The following is a 22,805-nucleotide window of genomic DNA, read 5'->3' on the forward strand; positions in this document are numbered from 1 at the left end:
GCTTATATGATACTTCTATACATTTCATGAAGTGTCTCTTCAAAGAATTTGCCCATATTTTAACTGAGTTGTTTGTCTACTTATTATTGAGTCATAGTGTTTCCCATATCTTCTATATACAAATTATCTGACATCTCCAAATACCTTATTTACTTTCTTCATAGCAAATGGCAGGTATGTTTCTTGGTTTGTGAAACAAATATGATATATTCCTTGAGAAGAAAGACATATTCAGAACCATTACAAAAGATCAAGATTTCCTATGTTCAAGGTTCCTCTCTTATAATGCAACTCAGTACAGGTGCTGGTGTCATCTCGCTCTCTTTACATTGACCTATAGAAATATGTGCTTTGTGGGTTGATGAGAAATGCTGGTACTCCTGCTACTTCTGTTCCCACTAATAAACTGCACTTCTGAGTCAGGAGTATGCTGCCAGCTACTAGCCTCTGTGAAACCATGCCAGCCTAACCTGTTAGCTTGTACGTAGTTTAAAGTCAGAGTCTTTACAGTTCTTGACAGTGACTTCAACTGCTGGACAGATATTTACGATTTATTTAGATTTATCCATCAAACCTCTCTCCTGGCCTTAGCAAGATTGCCAGAGAAATTTGAGGCGGGGGAGGGAACATCACATCTCTCAGTGTTGGTTTTTAGAAGATTCTGGCACTAGTGGAAAAGTTTTGATGTTACATTGTAACCCCATTCTTATGTGGCTGTGTACAAAAATGGAGGGGAAAGCCATCCTAATGATAAGAATGTCATAGTGGATCTTGCTACTCACCTTCCTTGGTATAGAATACGACCTGAAGTAAAATATGCACTGAGTTATAGATCGTAACTGTCTGATGTATGGTCCTGAACTTGCTGTCTTCCTCTGTGACAGTTTTATGTCAAAAGTAACCTAGACATTCAGAGCATATTTAATGTTCTATCTGAACATACACCAAGTTAACTCACTGTACAGGAGAACCTTGATCATCAGGAATACCAAATATGCAGTTATGTGATTGGCACCTTGTTTTCTCAGCCATACTGTACTTGTTCATTAAGTCATAACTAGCCATAATATCTATCACCTGTTCTGAGTGCCCCATCTGTCAATGGTAGAGACTAGTGCTGATCCACTTAACATCCCACTTTTCCATGAGACAACAAGCTGGCTAACTAGTGTCAGGTTGAGTACATTAAGTCTCTTCCAAAATTGACAGAGCAGTCACTTGTTCTTGGAAAAGTGAATTAAACTTAATAATAACTGAATTAATCTCAGTTTCTTGGTTCAGGTGCTTCTGTTTACTTTTGTTAACTGGACTTGGTGATTATTTTATTCACACAACATCACTTTTGACAAATCAATCATTTTCTAGCAAAAGAGGTAAGGAACACCTCATGGCTAGTTAGTATATACTTATCATATAGTATATTAGTATATACATATCATATAGAAAGAGTTGTAACAGAATATTGAAATATCTGTTATGTTGCAAACCAGATAATCATATTACGTGCTTAGGTACTAATCTATAAAAGAGGGCTGTGTACCCAGAACTTCCATTTAAAATATAGTGCTCGTTTTGATCTCAAGATCTTAGATGTAAGAATCAAGACATGTTAGCAGAATACTCTTTCCCTACTACTACTAATTACAGTCTTAATTATCCTTCTTATTCTCTCAATTTACCCTATTATGATACAGAGGTATTATTCCCTCTGAGATTAATAGTGGGTTCCGCCATGAAACACAACAATGGTTCCACCAACACAGACAGGGAGACTGTCTCCTTCCTATTTTGATTTCTTCATGTCATATGGCCATTTGGAGTTCCTGACACTGCTGAAACATAATTAATGGCTGTGGTGATTATTCTTGATTATCATGAAACAGTAAGAATGCTATGAGAGTAAAGGATGCATGTTTGGAAGACAGAAGATTCTCTGGGGCACCCAGAGATGGCTCTAGTGGTTGATAGATTTTGCCCTTGTCCTTTTGAGGGAAAAGGCGATTGTCTATTCATTGCATAGTGATTCTTGTGCCATATAAAATGGAAACATGTTTTTTGGTTATTACTGTTTCTGTACCTTAGTGAGTGTAGAAGGGTGTTGAAAGCAGATCATCCAAAGGGACAAGCTGATTGTGTGGGATGCTTTCTTTTGTAGGAAAAGCTACCCTTGCTGTTCTGATTCCTTGCTGTGTAGGAAGGCCTGGAAATCTAGAAACTACATTTCCCAGACTTCCTTGACTGAAAGATTCCAAATTGAAAGCATATACCTAAGGCTTGGAAATGGGAAGAAAATCAAAAGCTATTGTTCTACACAGGCAAACGTAGTTAAGTGTTTGGGAAATGGAAGGAACTATGTTCACAGTGGCTTCCTAGACATCTCCACTGAATTGCTTAAGGGATGTAGGTGGCTGGACCACTGGAAGTAGCTTCCCATGACCTTCTACATTTCCAGATGGTCTCTTGTTTGGTTATGATATCTCTTCCCAGGCCCTTTGCAATAGTTTTGAAGGCAACAAATTTCCTTTGTAAATCCCATACTAATAAAACACCTGGAGTCTTTTCTGTTCTCATAACAAACCTGGACTTATATATCAGTTGTGTCTGTTTTAGAAATCAATAATTTTGATATATGTATCAGTTCTCTTTAGATTGCTTAGTAGGGACAAATATCCATAGAATTCATGTAAGTTGAGATAGTATCTAAATATAAATACGTTAAAAAAGAGCAAATAAAGTACTGTGAATTGCAAAATTTTGCTGAATAGCATGTTGAACTCCATGCACAAAAATCTTCAGTGTACTCTATATGTCAGAGATTTTCAAGTTCTTAAATAGAACAGAATCATCTGTAATAGCCATTAGAACAGATTTCTGGACCTCCCTCTCCAATTCAATTTCCATAGATTTAGGATGGAGTGCAAGAATTTGGATTTCTCACAAATTCCCAGGTAACGTCAATGCTGCTATTTCATGGACCATATTAGAGAAAGACTGTTCTCTCCATATTTTAATACTCCACTGGTTTATCTTCCTTCTCAAATAAATACCTAATGGACTGTCTTACAATTATTTAAGAGACCTTATATTTTCTTTTTCTTTTCTAATTCAGATTTACTAGTTGTCATCAATTCCTCAAGGTCTCCTCCCTCCCCTGGCTCACTTACTCAACCCTAAGAGTCTCTGACTTAAATCTTTGCATTATCAACTAGTTATTTTAATGAAACAGCTTTGTGGGCATTCAAAACTCTGGAACTCTCATGTTAAAATGATCTATAATGAAAAAATTAAGCGTAGTGAACAAAACAAGTATCTCAATGTGGAAATCATATGTATGTGTACTTCTCTGTGGGTATGTCAGTTTTCAGACCTGTCCTAATATGCTTTGAAGCTCCTCTCCTTTAATCCAGGCTTTGTGATTGTTCTTCAGAGATGTATTTCCTTGAAGTCACATCAACTATGTAAATTAGTTAATTCAATTTAACAGTCAATAAAGTTAATTAGGTGGTCCTATGAAGAAGTGATTATTAACTCTGAATGTATAATTTGTCCTATAGCAGTTCAATATCTTCTAAGGACTTTTTCTAATTGATCTTTACTTTCATAGATTTTATTTCATTTCCAGATGGAACAAAACTGATCAACTGCATTGATTGGAAGCAATATAATACAAAGTTTAAAACATAAAATGTGACACTGACCGACCATTTACCCATTGTCACACCGAGGTAAAGGTAATGTATTGGTTTCAGCTCTCTTGTCAAAAAGGTTTGATTTTACTAACTAATAATGAGTATTATTTATACATGTTATTATGATTCTATGAATAGATATAGAATGGTTAGAGGATTTAATAAACATTAGTTCTTAGAATAGATAACAGCCCAATCTGATTAGATAAGATTTTAAATATAAAATGTCTGGATTCTACAATGCATTTCCTGATTATACAAAGGAACCACAGAAATTTATAAATTTATAAATTATAAATTAATAGTGGAGCCTATGTGGCATGTTAGCTTGTAAACATTCTTTATCTCAAATAATACTGTGCCTTTTTTGGTCACAGGATTTGCCAAATTCAATCATGTTTTTTACACACATATTTTCTAAATAGTAAAATTAAAATAATAAATATTTTCTAAATCTCTTGGAAAAAAATAGGCATCTGGGAAAATTGAGCCTGGTTGTCATTCTCCTGGATGGGTAGGCTCTCTAAGAAAGCCTCAGTTCTCCAGTCCATTCTCTGCAGTCAACTCCATTTATTTTCATGATTGTCTCAGCTTTCTGTGAATCTGTACTTCAAAAATGTGCCGTTGGAATGCTCAATGTTTTAGGTCTAGTTCCAGAAACACAGAGCCTGTGACCAGGATCCAAGTGCATCAGCTTTGTTGGGAAATTATTCTTCAGGGAACACTTACAGGGGAAGACACAGAGCAGGATTTGGTCTTAGATAAAATCTATCTGTGGCCTTATCCACAGAGAGACTCCTCTGGAGTATCAATTGCCCCACCCAGCTGAAAGTCCGATCCGGTTTTTATCATCATGTATCAGGCAGCCATTGACTGAGGGTTGCTTTTGGGGTTGGAACTTCCTTGGAGTCTCCTCCATTTAGCAGGGGACAGTTCTCCAGAAAAGGTAAACCTATGAGGTGTGGCAGCTGACAAGATGAGACAAAATCAACTGTTCAGAGATTTATGGCTTATTACCTTATTGCTTCAGTACAACATCGTGTAGTGATAAAGGTCCAGTTTAGTGTTCAAGAGTATAAATGCTTGAAGCATGTGTCTGAATTAAAATTTGAACTCTACCACTTAGGGATTGTTATAGGCAGGTTAATTAACCTTTTGTGTCTTACAGTTTTTAATCTAAAAAGATACAGATGATATTGGAATAATATCTTTATCACGGTACATTTGTAAAGGTTACATAAGACTATAAATGTTAAGAATTCAAAACTGTTTGGCCTGAATTAAGCAATATATAAAATGTTGTCCACTATAACATTTTATATATTGCTTAATTCTTTATGACATTTGATGGGTAACCAGAAAGTGTATTAGATTAAGTACTCACCCCCAAAATAGAATACTGCACATGCTTTTTAGAAAGCTGGTTTTATAACTAAAATTACTGTATTAGGTGTATTTTAATATATTCATAAATAAATTAATATTTTGTCCATTTCCTCCAGATGGCAAGTTTCTTTTAATTTTTAAAGATTTTTTAATGTTTGTTTTTGTTTGTTTGTTTGTTTGTTTGTTTTGAGAGAGAGAGACCATGAGCCAGGAAGGGGCAGAGAGAGAGAGAGAGAGAGAGAGAGAGAGAGACAGAATCCCAAGCAGGCTCCAAGCTCTGTGCTATCAGCACAGAGCCTGACCTGGGGCTTGAACCCACCAACTGTGAGATCATGACCTTAGCTGAAGTCAGATGCTTCACTGACTGCGCCATCCAGGCGTCCCTGATTATTTTCTACTTCAGCAATGCTTAAAAATTTTGCAATAAAGTTTTCCAAATAATTGTTATGGAGAAAGAAGTATATTTTTATTAAAAACCTAGAACTGGAATTTTTGTGGGAAAGCATATTTTTAAAGTTTTAGTTGACTTTTATCAGATAGTCTTCTGGAATACTGAACAATATTTTACTATAAATGTAATATTATAATGCTTAATTCCCTAAAAGTATACATGTTTCCGTCCATGTACATACTATATATATCTTTTCGTTTTGTAAATATAGTAGGTCAAAAATATCTTTGACATTTCAATACTGTTGTTGAACTTTTTTACTATGTTATTAAATACTTTCTATGGCTTTCTATTGTTATGTACATTTGTAAGTTTTCCACATCTGTTGTGTATTACTATAACTAGTCTCCATTTATTAATTTAGAAGCATTTACATATGTTAATATCTATGCTGTAGTAACTCCTATAATTTTGAAAAGAAAAAATAAAAAACATTTTAATCATATCCCCTATCACCAGCCATTTCTTTTCATGGACAACATATTTCTCTAATATATTTTGCATACCTACTCATCTCTAGTTACTCACTTTAATTCACTTTTTCTGAAGTCCACATGATTTTTCACTTTTAATGATGGAAGAAAAGAATATACATTTTTTAATCATTTTTTTTTTACATTTATTTATTTTTGAGAGACAGAGCATGAACAGGAGAGAGCAGAGAGAGAAAGAGACACAGCATATGAAGCAGGCTCCAGGCTCTGAGCTAGCGGTCAGCACAGAGCCCAATGCAGGGCTTGAAACCACGAACCACGAGATCATGACCTGAGCCAAGGTCTGATGCTCAACCGACTGAGCCACTCAGTCGCCCCGAACATAAATTTTTAAAGTACAATTTAGTGTGTTTATTACTAATTAACCACTTACCTAATTATCACATAAAAAATAAATAAAACATTCTCAGGAGCCCAAAGCATTCCCCATATCTCTTTCTAATCTTACTCCTCCTTTGATTTATCCTGACTTCTATGTAATTACTCTGTGGATTTTCTTGCGTGTTCTCAGGTGTTTACACTTAAAATTTCAGGTCAGCTTTTCTTGTTGACGAACGGTACCTAATAGAAAGCACGGAGCGTGTTCCTTTGTTCCTGGTACCACTGATTGTATCTCAGAGATTTATCTTGTCAACAGCTTGAAGGAGTTTGTTATTTTATTGCTAAATGAACTCCATCATGTGAATATATCCTGATTAATGTTTACATTATCTTATTGATTGACATCTGTGTTGTGTCCAAGTTTTAACTATTGTGCTTCAGTTTTGCAGACCTTTCTTACACAAATTTCTTAATGCAAATGGATATATAGATGGTCAATTTCAGATATTCCTAATCTTGAGTAGATATTTTTTACAAACTCATTGTAACTGTTTATTGTTTCACCAAAAGATCCATTGATCCATATCCTCATGAGTTATTTATACTTTCAGTCTATGGAATTTGAGTCCTCATGTAGACTCATAGCAGTTTTAAAAATGTTAATTTTCCTCATAAGTAATGATGTTGGGGACCTATTCATACATGACTTTATGAAATTTTCTTTTTAAAAGGGGCTAATAAGGTCTCTTGCCGATTTTATAGTTTGATATTTCTGTATTTTATAGTGTATCTGTGTATTTTGCTGATACTATTTTAGTTAAATATTACAAATCTATTTTCCTTTCTTGGTCTTTTAGATATGCAGCTCATTAATCATTTCATTTTTAAGAAATGATTTTTTGATTATTGGATTATAAACTTCTACAGGTCAAGAAGATATTTTCATATATTACGATATTCAATTTAGAGGTATAATTTAGATTTGAATTTTGATCAACAATTCATTTAGAATTTTGTTCAGGCAGAAGAGAAGAGCCAGTCAACTTTTATACATATACATATGCATATACTTGGGTCAGTGACCCAAGTAGCATTGATTGAAAAATACTCTGTTATTATTTATTCATTTATTCATGTCCCAATCTACACTATTTTAATTATTTTAGATTAATAATAAATATTGATATCTGGACCAGCAATTTTTTCTGTTTTCTATTCTTTAAGAATATTTTGTTTTTTATTGTTCTTCCCTCCCCCCCCACCATTTATGCTTTATAATCTATAGAATCTACTTGTTAGAGATTTTGGTATAATTAAGTTAAATCTTAGTTTAATTTAGCATCAATGAAGATCACATCTTGAACATTTTGTTGAAGATTTTTCTGGGTGTTTTATATATTTCCTTGAAATTGAATTTGCATGAATTTATAGTTCCATGTTTGTGTAGTTTTATAGAAACACAACAGAAGCTTCTATTTTGATCTTTTATCTTATAAGATGTCTAAACTGAGTCTTATATCCCTAAACTTATCTTTAGTTTTAAATGTTTCACATCTTTATGTTCTATATACTCATGAAAAATGTGAGCTTTCCTATTTTTAAAACAGAATTTATATTTTTTGTATTACTACACTACCCAGAGACTTCAATATTGAGTTAAAGTGGTTATACTGGTATCTTCATCTTTTTGTTTCAAAATAATTTAGTCTTTTTCAAAATAATTATTTGATTTTATTTTCTCCAGTGTACTGCTTTTTATTTTTTATTTTACCTTTTTATTTCCTTCCTTCCACAAACTTATCTAACTTCTTAATATGAATATAAGTTCATGATTTAAATTTTTTCTCACTAATGTTTGCTTCTAAGGTTATATGATTTCTTTTAGCAGCATTGTAAGCATTGCTTATGATTTCTCTTAGCAGCATTGAATATATAAGTATTCATTTGTACTCTTTTTCTTATCATCAGTTAAATAATTTATATTTTCAAATAGGTTTTTTATTAATTCTATTTTCAATTAATTAAATTTTGATTAATTTTTAATTTAATAGAATATTTTGTTATTTCACCAAATTAATTATGATTTGCATATTGGGTTTTCTAGTTATATATTGGATGTTAATTTCAAATTAATTGTTTTGTATACCAAGACATATACTGTGTGTGTTGCAATTTGTTGTTGGTCACTTTTTTTTTTTTTGCAAGTATTCTGTATATTTTGTAAAAGAACATAAACCTGATAATATTAAGTCTACATCTCTGTGAATTTCCATGTAGCTTTTGCTTCAAATTTCTTAGGTCATATTAATATGCATATCCAAATTTAGTATGTTTTTTCTTATGTTATTCCTAGTATGGTTTATTAAGAATTATATCACCCCTAAATATCTTAAATTACAGATCTGGATTTTAATTGGTACCTTTACTATTATCTCAAGCACTGCATCAAACTTTAGATGTCTTATTCCACTATCCTCATCACCATGAATATTGTGTTACTGCCCTTTATTTTACTTAAATATGTAACTTAAGTCCTACTTAAATTATAATAGTTTTCCAATTGTTTACACTATCATAGTGACTTGCAGACATATTTACGTAAATATCTTTACAAATATATAAGTTGCATATATTTTATGTCTGTAACCAGTGGCAAGTTTTCTAAGGCTTTATTTCTGTGTTTGAACTAAAAATTTATTTATTTATTTTTATATGGGGGCCATTGGGTGTCTTAATTTGTTTATATCTTTCTACAATTTTGAAAAACTTTAAGCTTTAATCTATTATTGAATTACTTCCACCACATTCTCCATTTTGTTTCTTACTAAGAATCCTATTACATGTATATTAAACCTCTGTAACCCTAACTGTCTCCTTATGTCTGAGGAGACCATTAAAAAATCAGCTCAAATAACACCTTGTGAAATAGTTTCTTTTTTTCTTAATTTGAGTGAGAGAGAGCACATGCAGGGAAGAGGGGCAGAGGGAAAGAGAGATAATCCCAAGCAGGCTCCATGCTCAGTGTAAAGCTCCACATGGGACTGGATCCTACAACCCCAGGATCATGACCCTACCCAATCAAGGGTTGGGCACCCAACTGGCTGAACCACCCAGGTGACTCCAAAATTCTTTCTTATATACTTATTTATATGAGCCCTTTCTCTCACTTTTTTGAGAAAGAGAGAGACAGAGACAAAGACAGAGCACAAGTGGGGAAGGTGAAGAGAGAGAGAGTGAGACACCGAATCTGAAGCAGGCTCTGGGGACTGAGCTGCCAGCATAGAGCCTAATGTGGGGCTCAAACCCATGAACCATGAGATCATGACCTACGCCAAGGTCAAGGCTTAATGGACTGAGCCACCCAGGTGCCCTATATGAGCCATTTCTCTTAGTCTTCTTAAGATATTGTCTAACTTATTTCTTTATTTAGTAGTTATTAGCTCCAGTCCAACATTAATTATATGAGAACAAAGATTTAACACATTTTGTTCTTCAGTGTATCCTGAGGGTGTAAGAAACTAACAAATACTGAATGTGCTCTAAGTAAATACAGGTTGGGTGAGAAAAACATAATTACTATTAAAAGTTAAACTAAGATGGGGTGCCTGGGTGGCTCAGTTGGTTAAGCGTCCAACTCTTGGTTTTGCCTTAGGACATGATCTCACAATTGGTGACATGAAGTGCCTAGTTGTGCTCTGTGTGCTGACAGCATGGAATCCGATTGAGATTCTCTCCCTCTATCTCTGCCCCAGTTCCACTCATGCTCATGCTCTCTTTTACAAAATAAATAAACTTAAAAAAATCTTAAACGAATTTAAGATCAGATAGGCAATGAAGTGTAGTATATTTCAAGAGACCATATCAAAAACTAAATTGCCAATTAATAAATCTGTCTTTAGCCAATCAACTATTGTTCAAACTTCAGTTTATTTATCTGTAAAATAAAGATTAATAATAACGTCATCAAATATTATACAATTATAATAACAAATGCTCATATATTATTTAATATAATTCTTGCCATATAAGTTAGTTTTTAATTATTTTGAGCCAATGCTAGAATAATATATAGGCATTTCATAAATTTGGACATATGATCAAAGTTTACTTTTTCAATCTTAGAGTTGTAGGTAACTTTTTTGAAATAGTTAGTTTTAATAAGTTCATTCAGTTCTTATATCTATTCCAGATGATAAAATAAAGAACCAGGACTATTTTTAAAAATTACCTCTCAGCAGTTCCATGGACTTTCACTTTCCCACATGTATGACCTCATCATGGACAGCTCAATAACACGTTCTATGATTTCATTTATGTTTATGTGCAAGCATTATTCCAAGCAGGCTTTTACTCAGTAGCGTTCCCAGACTTACTTTTGAGGTTAAAATAAGAATATTCAGAACTTTAAAACTGCATTTGAACCCAAGAACTGTGCTAACATTATCTGTTTCTGTCAAGTGCAAATTCTGTAAAGCAAGATCAAAGTTGGTATTAAAATTAGACTCCCCTTCAGTGTTTTCTTGTTGGCTGTCAAAGAATGGGAAGTTTAACACAATAGAGATGTGAAAAAATGCATCTGATTATTATCATGTAAGTAGTTAACAGTGTCAACGTCGGAGTTATAAAGAAATATGGTACAGTGGAAAAAAAAAACAAGTTGGTGAAGGGATTTATCTGCTCAGTAGGCATGTAAAGCCTATTTGTTTTAAATGCATATTTTAACACAAACAAGGAAACATATTTTGTGGCAAGAATCTCAATTAATTTGTTTTTGGTCAAGCTGTATTCCTTTTTAAATTTAAAAACAACACCAATCAGAATATTTAAAATAATTATGATTATTTACATTATTCACTACCCATTTTAAAATGCCAGCCATCTTAATCACGGAATCATTTCCATGTTACTGGAGCCACGCTGAGAAATTCCATTTATAACAATTTGGATAGCCTCGTCACATTCATTAAGCATATTGTATGCAGTACAAATATTTACCACAGTATACGTGGCCCTGCACATTTATACATGCTCGTGCTAATAACTATTATTTGAATCTAGGAGACAACACTATTTTGATGAAATTGCTTATACCTGTCAGCAATCAATTGATAATAAAGGTCTAGTAGTGAAAAATATTCTCAATTTGGAAAATCACACAATTCAGAATTTGTTTAAACTATATCAGAAAACAAAGTTTAAAATATTTGTTATTGATTATTATTGTGGTAAAAGTTTCAGTAGAATCAATATACTGTCAAGCAAGGTTTCAATATTGTAGAGATAAAATTAAACCATTGTCCCTAGAATCCCAGGGTTATTGGAAGACTAAAAACTCCAGTCTGACACCAGTTGAGACAAAGTTTCACATTTATTCAATCCCCCACTTCCTGGAGCTTATTTCCACGTTCACCCACCTAGATTTTAAATTCCATAATAACAAATACATACATATATTTGACAAACTATCATATTAAGGACCAAAATTGCTGGATAACTTACTGTATCTTCATTGTCAAAATACCAATAGTATGTCTACTATAAAATTAAAATTTATGTTCATCCAGGGTACCTGGATGGTGCAGTTGGTTGAGCATCCAACTTTGACTCAGGTCATGATCCTGAAGTTCGTGTGTTCGAGCCCTGCATGGGGCTTTGTGCTGACAGCTCAGAGTCTGGAACCTGCTTTGGATTCTGTGTCTCCCTCTCTCTCTGCCCCTCCCCTGCTCCCACTCTATATTTCTCTCTCAAATAAACATTAAAAATATTTTTACAAAAGAAACAACAAAATTTAGAAGTTTTTAAAAAATTATGCTCATCAAATATTTTTTCTCATTTTTAAGTTTAAATAGTATCATGTTTATTGTTATCTGATTTGTAATTGTTTACTAATGAAAATCTACCCTTAGCTCTAAGGCAACTCAAACCCAGACCACAAAATGGTTTTGCCTTGCAATCTGTAGTTTTCTGACCTCCATAAAACAAAATAAAACAAACAAACAGAAAAGCATACCCTCATCTTTGTGTCTAGTTACTTCAATAATAAGCAATAAAGGAAGATTCGCAGAGCCCTTATCATCATAACTTGTTTTTGTTTCATAAAATAATATGTATGTACTTATATCTACATATACATATATCATCATTATTTTACTTAAACTTAGGATGAATTATTTTCTTGGAATATTTTTTTTATGGAATAAGCCCATTAAATAAATTATTTAAAGTTACATATTTTGTCTTAAGTTGCAAATCTAAAAAACAGCTACTTTAGATGTGTTTCTTTGGGTGTGAACTATTTAGATGGTGGATATGTTCTCGCTACCCTCCAGTGTCTTATCCCTGATGCTTCACATATCTGTGGTAGTTACCTGATTTACCTATGCACTTGCATTTGCGATTCTTGGTATAAGTAGATAATAACGTTTTGCTTGAAACAACTTAATGCCTTTCTATTTTTCTCTGGGTAAAAACATACATTTGATTTGTTTCTCCCCCCTCTGATTTCCTCCATTCCGAATTGTCTTAGGTTTCATCTGTCCATGCTCTGTGTTTCTGCAACACTGGAACTTTTTTTAATTTTGCTGATGTGCTTCGAACGTGCATTTCTCTTGTTTTTGAATGGTTCTCCATGCCACTTTTTTTAAGTTAACGTTCTATTCTGAATATCTCAACACGATCCCCACAACCTAAGAAATAGTTGCCTGAAAATCCAGATGCGATAAACAATATTAATAATTAATGATTAATAGCAATAGTCAGTATTTATATTCTTTTACTAAGCACTAGATGGTGTTCCCAGCACTATATTGGCTTGGACTCATTTCATCCTCGCAAAATCCTTATGTAGCTGACATTATTATGATTCCCATTTTTTATGAACCAAGGTCGAAACAATAAAGTTACTTCACCAAGCTTGTAGGTGGTAACTCAAATTTCAAGCTAAAGGTCTTCTTTAGGGGCTCATGATCTTATTTCTGGTTCATAATCAGCGGCAGCAGCATACCTTTTGAAAATGATCAAAATAATCTTAAAATAATACTCATTAAGAACTTATAATATTATGGACTCTGTGTTTAATATCTTCATATTTTCACTTCATCTTTGCATGAACACTCCAGAAGCTATTGTTTTAATAAAAGGAAAAAGGTAGTGGTTCTTTGGCATCATAGTAATTCCTGTTATTTTTTTCCTCAAAGAACTTAAATGCACATTGTTATTAAAAAAAATGAGCAACTTGATGTCTCATTTTTTTTACTCCCTAAACTATAGAAACATTTGTTTTCATGTCACCTTAGCCACTGAAGTTAATGTTTCATGTTCAAACTTCCCCTCAACAACAACGGTGCCATCGTTTAAATCAGAATTCCTTCTGAGCAGCCTAGGAAACCTTCAGCTTCCAAAAGAAGATTTATATTTTTGCCTTCTCTATAGAATTTTCTAAGCAACTGAAATTTTCTGGATAAAAGCCTATTTCTGCTTTGACTATGTTAGTTTTATTCCATTTATTCAACTTCAGTTTAATAAAGGAATTAAAGAATAAAACCAATATGATAAGGAAAATGTATAGAAAAAGATAACTGTCTTGAGAAGCAAAGGCAGAAGGACAAATACAGAATCCATTTATGATTAAATACTTTTAATGAACCAGGAAGAGAGGAGATATTCTTAACATGGACAAGAGATATCTAAAAAACAATGTAGCCATTACTATACTTTAGACTGAAACTTTAAACTCTCTCATACATTTAAGGCGGCAGCAAGGATATCTGTTCTCACCCCATCCATGAACATTTAACCAGAAGTCACAATCAATAATCCCGTGTCATCAAGTCTTCCTCTTACTTGACCTTTTATCAGTTGTCTTCATGTACTTCCACTTCAGGCGGTCTGACACCAGAACTCCCTCCCTCTTTTCCTTCTCTGGTTGCTTCTTGCTTTTCCCTCTCTTTCAAAATGTATCCCTATTGTCAATACTGTACTTCCTTTAATTTCCACATTCTATTTAGATTATTTCATTGATTTTTATGGCTTTAAAAATAACCTCTTTAAAGATGACTATTGGTTTCCATTCCTTGCCCAAATATTTAAAGTCAGAGACCCAACTGATCAGTTGGCATATTTAGATGTTTGTCTAATATCTTAATATTTTAACACACTAAAAATGCACATTTGGGTCTCCCTTGAGTGGAACTTGCCCCAAAATACACTATTTCTCTAAATACGTCATCCTCACAGTTACTCAAACAGACAAAGAGAAGACATCCTTGATTTCTCCGTTTCTTTCACTCATGTTCAGTTTATCTAATTCTCTTATTGGTGGGTAGCTAGGTAGCTACGTAGGTGATAAATATAAAAAGTAGACACATATGTATATTTACATATGTAAAGTAAGACATATCATAGATGATACAAAGTATTATTTGTAGATAGTAATGACATATTTGTTCAAGACACTAAAACGTCATTTTAATATTACATAATTATTGCTTTATTGTCAAGAAGTTCCAACTTAAAGGTAATTAAAAGCTGTATATTTTAAACATTAAGTTGAAACTATAAGTTCCATCTCAGCATGAACAATAATCAACCAAGTCAAAGTATAGTTCCAGTGGATATTTATATTTTTAGATGAGGAATTAAAATAATATGGCTTGCTTTCAACATGGTTACATAAATATACAAATACATCTGTACCTTGTATTCCTAACACAGAAACGATCTGTGTAGACTCATCCAATTCTGGATTAATGGAGTGATCAGCTTCTGTTTTCTTAACAAATGCAAAATGCCATGCAGTTTAGCATACTTGCGGCTCTCAGGATAACTAGAAGCCATTTCAGATGAAAGTAAAACTTTAAAATATTGTGGTGATAGGTGAAGCAAGATAATTGTTGCTCAATAATGCAGAAAATAGTCTATCACCAGCACAAGCTCTATACTAACACCTGAAGTACATTTCTTTGCCCTCTAATTTATTAGTACAGTTTGCACGTTACGCCATGGTTAAATAGCATTAAGAAAATTGCTAGGCTCCAAAACATAAAAATAGATTTAATTTACACCTGTGTTACATGCCCTGTATATTTGCTTCTGTTTAGTATGGCTGAGAACATGAAACCATGTGATTATCCTGCAGTACCAATTTTTATAGATTCAAATTACAAAGGGGAAAAAAGTTCACTTTTTCTAAAATGTGATTAAGATTTATAAAAAAAAAACAACAAACATTCATGCCCGGCTTTGTTTGATGAATATATTCACGCCATTTGTTCTGTAAAGAATTACTGTTTCTCACATAACAAGTAGCAAGAAAAATAAACTATGAAACCAAACTATATTGAAGTTGCAAAGCCAATATATAAGAAATAATGTTAGAATGTATAGGTTAGAAAACTAAAATCTTTTTTATATCTCTGAAATCTATTTTGCAGAAAACAATTTAACAACTTCTCGTTTTACTTTTCAATTCCACTATCATTAATTCATGGAAACATTTAATACACATTTGATTACTCATACTAAAACTTTCATATCCATATGCATATTTTCATGAAATGAACACTTATCTTTTGCTATTTGATTGTTTCCTTTGAGAATTGTGATATTTCCCACAAATGTTTTTCCCTTTTTTCTTCATTATAGGCTATACCACTTAAAGAGGATAAGAGCCCACAAACTAATTACTTTATGGATCCAGAAAATGAGGGTTTCTCTCTAAGAAACAATGTAAAAAGTATAATAGCATAAAAAGGAATTTTAGGTCATAGGCAAGAAATTAATGAGGAAATTATTCAGATAGAAAAACTAAACTGATGAGCAAAATTCTAGGTGTTTCTGATTTTAATGATATTTTCTATATTTTAAAATACATTCTACAGGAGTGCCTGGATGGCTCAGTCGGTTAAACGTCCGGCTTCAGCTTAGGTCATGATCTCGCTGTTTGTGGGTTCGAGCCCCACATTGGGCTCTGTGTTGATAGCTAGCTCAGAGCCTGGAGCCATCTTCGGATTCTGTATCTCCTTCTCTCTCTAACCCTCTCTTGCTTGCACTGTCTCTCAAAAATAAATTAAAAAACATTAAAAATTTTTAATAAAAAATAAAATACATTCTACACATTTATTAATTGAAAGAAAATTATCTTTAAGTCCAACCACTTTTTGTGGAAAGATAAAAACATTACCTTGATGACTCTTATAGTCTTCTTGTTTTACAAATTGGTTACCATGTTGCAAAATCCCTTATTGTGAAGTTCCTGTCAAATTATCTTTGTTCCTGAGGACTTTTGGGGAAACATTTGAAGGAGAATTAGATGAATTCATTCTGGGAATCTAGTGTAAGAGCATGGTGACATTATAAGCAATAATACTGTATTATAAAGTTACATTGAAAGTTGCAAAAAAATATATTTTAAATGTTCCCCCCACAAAAAAGAAATAACAATTATGCAGGTGTAAGTTAACACTGTGGTGGTCATCGTTTTGCAGTATATGTGTATCCGATCAACATGTTCACCTCAAACTGACATAACCTTGTAGGCCAATTACATATCAATAAATCTGGGGAATTTAGAAAATAAAAATAAATGATAGTAATTAATTAGAGTGTTTTCCAGTTTGCCCTGTGGATATTACGTTTCTCACCCTTAGTTTGGTACCATCATTTCTTCTTCTTTACTGGAACGGTAAACCTCTAAGTGTCATATAGTAGACGTATGAGGCAAATGAATTGATACATTATGCAAACACTTCAAAGTCACAAAATCAGTGAAATGTAGAGAATTTTTCAGAGATGTGACTGCCTTAATTAGACCCTTTGCCCTTTAAACACTACTCTGTGCTGTTCTCATAATCAAGAAACTACCTAACTTCTTGTGGCTAATAAGACACCAGTAGGTTTTGGATTGGTGTCAGATTTCATGATTTGTTATAAAAATCGTAATTTCATGGTTGAAGTCAGTCTTAGTCTGAATCACTCTGTAATGTAGACATTTCCTTATGAGTGAGTGATGACTCATGAAATACCCTAAAAGTAAAATTCTCACTGAGAAGTACTAAAGGTATTAACTGATCTGCAAATTATATCTTTTTAAAATATCAGGCTAGATAGCTTTGTCTAATCCAATATTATGACAAGCATATTTGGTGATTAAATTTGAAGTGAGGAATAAAATAAAGCAAATTGTTTAAAATATTAAAACAGTTTTAACATTTAATTTATGGTTTATTTACCTAACTGAGCTAGAATCTTATATATCCAATCATTTGGTATCCTTTAATCTTTAGCCTAAAAGAGTACTTTACATCTAAGAAAGACAAAGAGGCCATAATACTTCTTAAAAAGATTCTAAAGGAAATAAATCATGAAAATTAAGACAGAGATAAGAATTATATTCACTACATGATAAATATTAGCCTGAGATGGTTGCTGGACAAAATAAGCATATAACCAGCTTTATTTATTGATGGTCATCCACTCATCTACTCATCGATTCAACAAATATGAATGAAGTACATGTAAGTTACTTGTGAACTAATGACTATGATGGAGAAGGGTAGTGATTCATTTCCAACAAAATTTCTAACCAAAATAATATATGTTATTAGCCATTGTGTATAGGTCAAACACAATTTCATATGTTAAAATTCATTTTAATTACATTAAATCCAGGAATCATTCATAACTCTCAAATCAAAAATGGTTCTAAAAATAAAAAATAGTGAGAAAAAATTGTTGGTAGTTCTTGAACTTAAAATGAGAGAAGAGAGACAACAACTAAGTGGGTCTTCTGAATTTATAAAGAGATTTCTCACATTCGTAAGCTGTGTCATTATTTGCAGTAATTATGGTAGATTGAATCAATAATCTATTTTCCTTACATTCATTTTGCTTCTGTGCTATTGTCATGAAAACAATGTTGTATGCACTCTGTCTTTCTATTGCTTTGGAAATTCCACTTATCATAGTTGCAAACACTTGTTATCAGGGATTGCTTGTCTGAAGACTTTGGAGGACAAGTTTTCTCCATTTGAAAGTTAGTTACAAATGTGTTGGAAGAAGCATGAAGCATGCTGAAAGTAAAAGTGTCCACAGAGCATGTACCTCCTCAGTTATCACTTCAAGAGCAAAGGAAGAAACACTACTATTAACTTTGTTGCTTACAGTATATCACTGTAAAACCTAATTTAATAATTCATAATCCACTCAGATATATTAAAGTTATTATGCCTAAAAACATGTTTTATTAATGTAAATATGCACCTTCCTAGACCCCAAACTTTAACAGCTTTCTAATAGCAACAGTTGTTTTTATAAATTTAATCAATACTATACATAAATTTAATCAAGACTGCACAACATATTTGAAATTCATGGTGGAGCAGAAGAGACTATGCTTTCAAATTTAGTAAGTCTAACTCTTTGTTATACTATTATTTTTATAACTCCTCTACAACAGTTGAAACCTGGCCAGGGCACGCTGTATATTTATACTAACTTGAAATGGACCCATGCAAGATGATTCCAGTTCCTCTGAAAACCAGCTTACACCATTTTTGCCTTTGCATCTGTCAACCCGGAATTGCATTACTGTAAAATCTGAGAATGGTGTTTGTTCTTATGCAAATGGAAATTCAGGGGATAAAAATAGTTACATGTGTGAAGATACTTTCATATAATATGTAGCATTTATATTTTTAAAAATTTTAATATTTACTCATTTTTGAGAGCAGAGGGAGACAGAGCATGAGCCAGGGAGGGTCAGAGAGAGAGGGAGACACAACATTTACAGCATTGGAAACAGGCTCCAGGTTCTAAGCTGTCAGTACAGAGCCCAATGCAGGGCTTGAACTCACAAAACGTGAGATCATGTTCTGAGCCAAAGTTGAATGCTTAACTGACTGAGCCACCCAGGAGCCCTTGTAGCATTATATTTTTAAAAAATGTATATACAGACATACATGTATTTTTTATAAATCTATGGTAAACATGTAAAGTATCAATAAAACATATTTTATATATGTTTGTACAAAGATATTTGCATAAATTTGTACAAATATATTTGTTTAAAAATAAAAATATAAAATCTGTATAAATATAAACATGTATTATATAAATATTTTTATATTTTATACAAAGATATTTAGATAAAGCATATATTTTATAAATATCTATACATTTATATAATTTTTAAGAACTTTTAACCTCTCTATATAGCAATGAACTGAGTAATAAAGCATAATTAACATTTTCCAACTCTGTTGAGAGCCCTCAAATGGAGTATCTTCAGCTGCTCAGCTGTTAGTTTTAAGTGAATCTTTTAAGTGCCTTAACATGATTGAAATTAAAAAAAATAATAATGGTAATTTATTTTTGAAACGAAGAGAGACAGAGCTGGAGCAGGGGAGGGGCAGAGAGAGAGGGAGACACAGAATCTGAAGCAGACTCCAGGTTCTGAGCTGTCAGCCGACTGAGCTTAACCGACTGAGCCACCAAGGAGTTCCTAAAATTTTTGAATGATAGTCAATATACATAGTTTAGTATTTTCCAAACACTAAATGAAGTATTGAAGAGATCATTTATGGTCTTTATCTTCTGGTCTTCAGTGCTCACCATTGCAATCGCTCCTGTTTTGAAACAAATGAAGTTGAAGATGTCTTGTCAGATCTTTGGACAGAAGGAGGGAGAAGAGAAAGACAAAATGACAGTAAAAGTGAGCATTTGTCAGAAACACATTTTTGTTAAAAGTGCTCTTATGTTTGAGCTGTGCTGCTGACTTTGAAGTCAGAATGAGTTCTCAACGGAAGTGTTTGTAATTGAGATATTTATGTTAAATGGAAAAAAGAAATGTGGGAGAAAAAAGGAAGAGATAAAAGGGAACTATATGACGTACTTGTAATAACCTTTAGTCTGTCATTCAGGCAAAAATTGTGTTTGAATTTAACCAGTCCTAATGGTGTAAGTACTTTATTTCATTGACCTATTGATATACAAAAGCATATGTACTTATATTATTTGCTACTTAAACTGTGATCAGCAGAATAAAATAATCGCTATCACCAGGGAGTTTGAAATGAAGAATCTTAGCCTCCCACACTCCACATGCTGAATCTGCCTTTTCATAGGATCCAGGTGGTCCATAGACACATGAAAATTTGAGAAACACTTTCTGGGGTGCTATGAAAGTTCTGTAATTTAAGAAATGTACAATTTAACTCTAAAACAAACTTCATGGTTACTTATATCATTATTCTTCTAAGGTGGATTAAACTATCTTTATGACACCAAACAAAATTATATTAGTGCCATGTTATTAGAGCTAGTTATCAATATAAAATTAAAATTATTCCAACGATAAAAATTAAACATTCTTTTGTAACCAATTATAGTCTTGGTATGTTTCCCTGGCCTTAACTTATCCATATATTTACATATAATATAATGTAATATAATATAATATGAGTCATATACAGAAAAATAAGTATGGCTGGCATATAATTGATAGTAGAGGAAATTTAACATATTTGTTCATACAAGAGGTAAAAGATATATGGTTTTTGTTTTAGGGCTTTTTTCATCAAGTGACTCTGACTTATTTGCCCTTGATGTCCGTACCCATGTTGACCACAGGAATAAGTCAAACTTCACTCTGGTAAGGTGAATGATTTATAGTTTTCATCCTGAAATTTAATACCTGAAAGTGATTGCACTGTCACAATAAACCATTCTCAGACCATCCCTGTCATCAAGTGCCATATACCAATTGGTTATTTTACAACAAAAGCCATTTAAAGTTTCGACTCAACTAATAACCGTTTTCTGAAACAGTGAATCTAGGAAGAACTGTCCTCAGTCTTTATAGTGGAAACTATTAAGATTTGAGAGAATGCCCTTATTTTAAAACACCTTTTCTACCCTAGATACCATAGAGCTGTTATTACTTCAGTGACTGGAATGCAAATGGACAAAATGCTTAGTCCCATTCTCTTATCCTCCACCCTCGCTAGAAAAGAGTAAATCGTCACAGATGAAATGTTAGAGGAGATCAGTGATCCGTCCCTTCCCCCTAAGAGTTTAATTCATCCAAGTACATTCTCTCCATCTGAATGTTCATAGAAAAATATGAGTTGTTTTGACATTGTGAAAATCAAAGAGTGAACTTTGAAAACACAAACTTTATTCTTCCGTAAACATTTTCCAGCAAATACACTTCAGAAAGTACGCAGTTCCCTATTATGTTCAGGAAGGTATTCTTCTTACCAATAAAACAGCCACTAATATTTATCACTACTGTTTTCTTATTCTACTTAGATTTTTATCAATTTCAGCTTATAGTATAAGCAATAAACTTAAGCACAGTTCATCAAAATTTAAATACTTTTTTTCTAAATGATTTCAAGTAAGTTCTTGAAAATGTTCTTAATCTCCTTTTGAATTAACAGGCTTGAAAAGAAAATTAACAATTACTACAAACAACAATTAACTGTATTAGTTTCGCAGAGCTTGGGCACCTGGGTGGCTCAGTTGGTTAAGCATTGGACTTCTGCTCAGCTTATGATCTTACATCTCATGGGTTCGAGTCCCACATGGGATTCTCTGCTGTCAACACAGAGTTTGCTTTAGATCCTCTGTTCCTCTCTCTCTGTTCCTCCCCAGCTCACGTACTGTCTCTCTCAAAAATAAATAAACATTTAAAAAGGTGGGCGTGGATCAACAAATAAGGACAATCGCATCAGCAGCGTTAATAAAAACATATATGATAGAAGAAAGTTGAGCAGAAAATGTGATGTACATATAAAGAGCATAAGGTGTGTGTGTATACATGTACACGTGCACACACACACACACACACACACACTTTGCCATACAACCCACTAGTGCCTATTCTATGTATTCTTTCTCTCCCCTTAAACTGTTCAGGAACTTCTGTTTATTCGTCTTTTTTCTACCTTCATTACTGTTTAAAATTTATATATATATATTTTTTTAGTTTTTCATTCATTTTATATTGTTTCAAATGGTTACTGATAGAATTAATAAATGAATAATTGAATATACATGCAATAGACCTAAAACCTCAGAAAAGTAACTCCAAAATAATATGAAGTACCCTCTGCATTATGGACCTACAATACAATAAGCTTCATAAATTATTTTATCTCATTTACTTTTTTAAAAATAGTTTATTGTCAAATTGGTTTCCATACAACGCCCAGTGCTCTTCCCCACAAGTGCCCTCCTCCATCACCACCACCTCTTTTCCCTCCTCTGCCTTCCTCTTCAACCCTCAGTTCATTTTCAGTATTCAATAGTCTCTCAAGTTTTGCATCCCTCTCTCTCCCCAACTCTCTTTCCCTCTTCCCCTCCCCCTGGTCCTCCATTAGGTTTCTCCTGTTCTCCTGTTAGACCTATGAGTGCAAACATATGGTATCTGTCCTTCTCCGCCTGACTTATTTCGCTTAGCATGAC

The sequence above is a fragment of the Suricata suricatta genome, chromosome 5 (assembly GCF_006229205.1).
Source record: "Suricata suricatta isolate VVHF042 chromosome 5, meerkat_22Aug2017_6uvM2_HiC, whole genome shotgun sequence".
In the NCBI taxonomy this organism is placed as follows: domain Eukaryota; kingdom Metazoa; phylum Chordata; class Mammalia; order Carnivora; family Herpestidae; genus Suricata; species Suricata suricatta.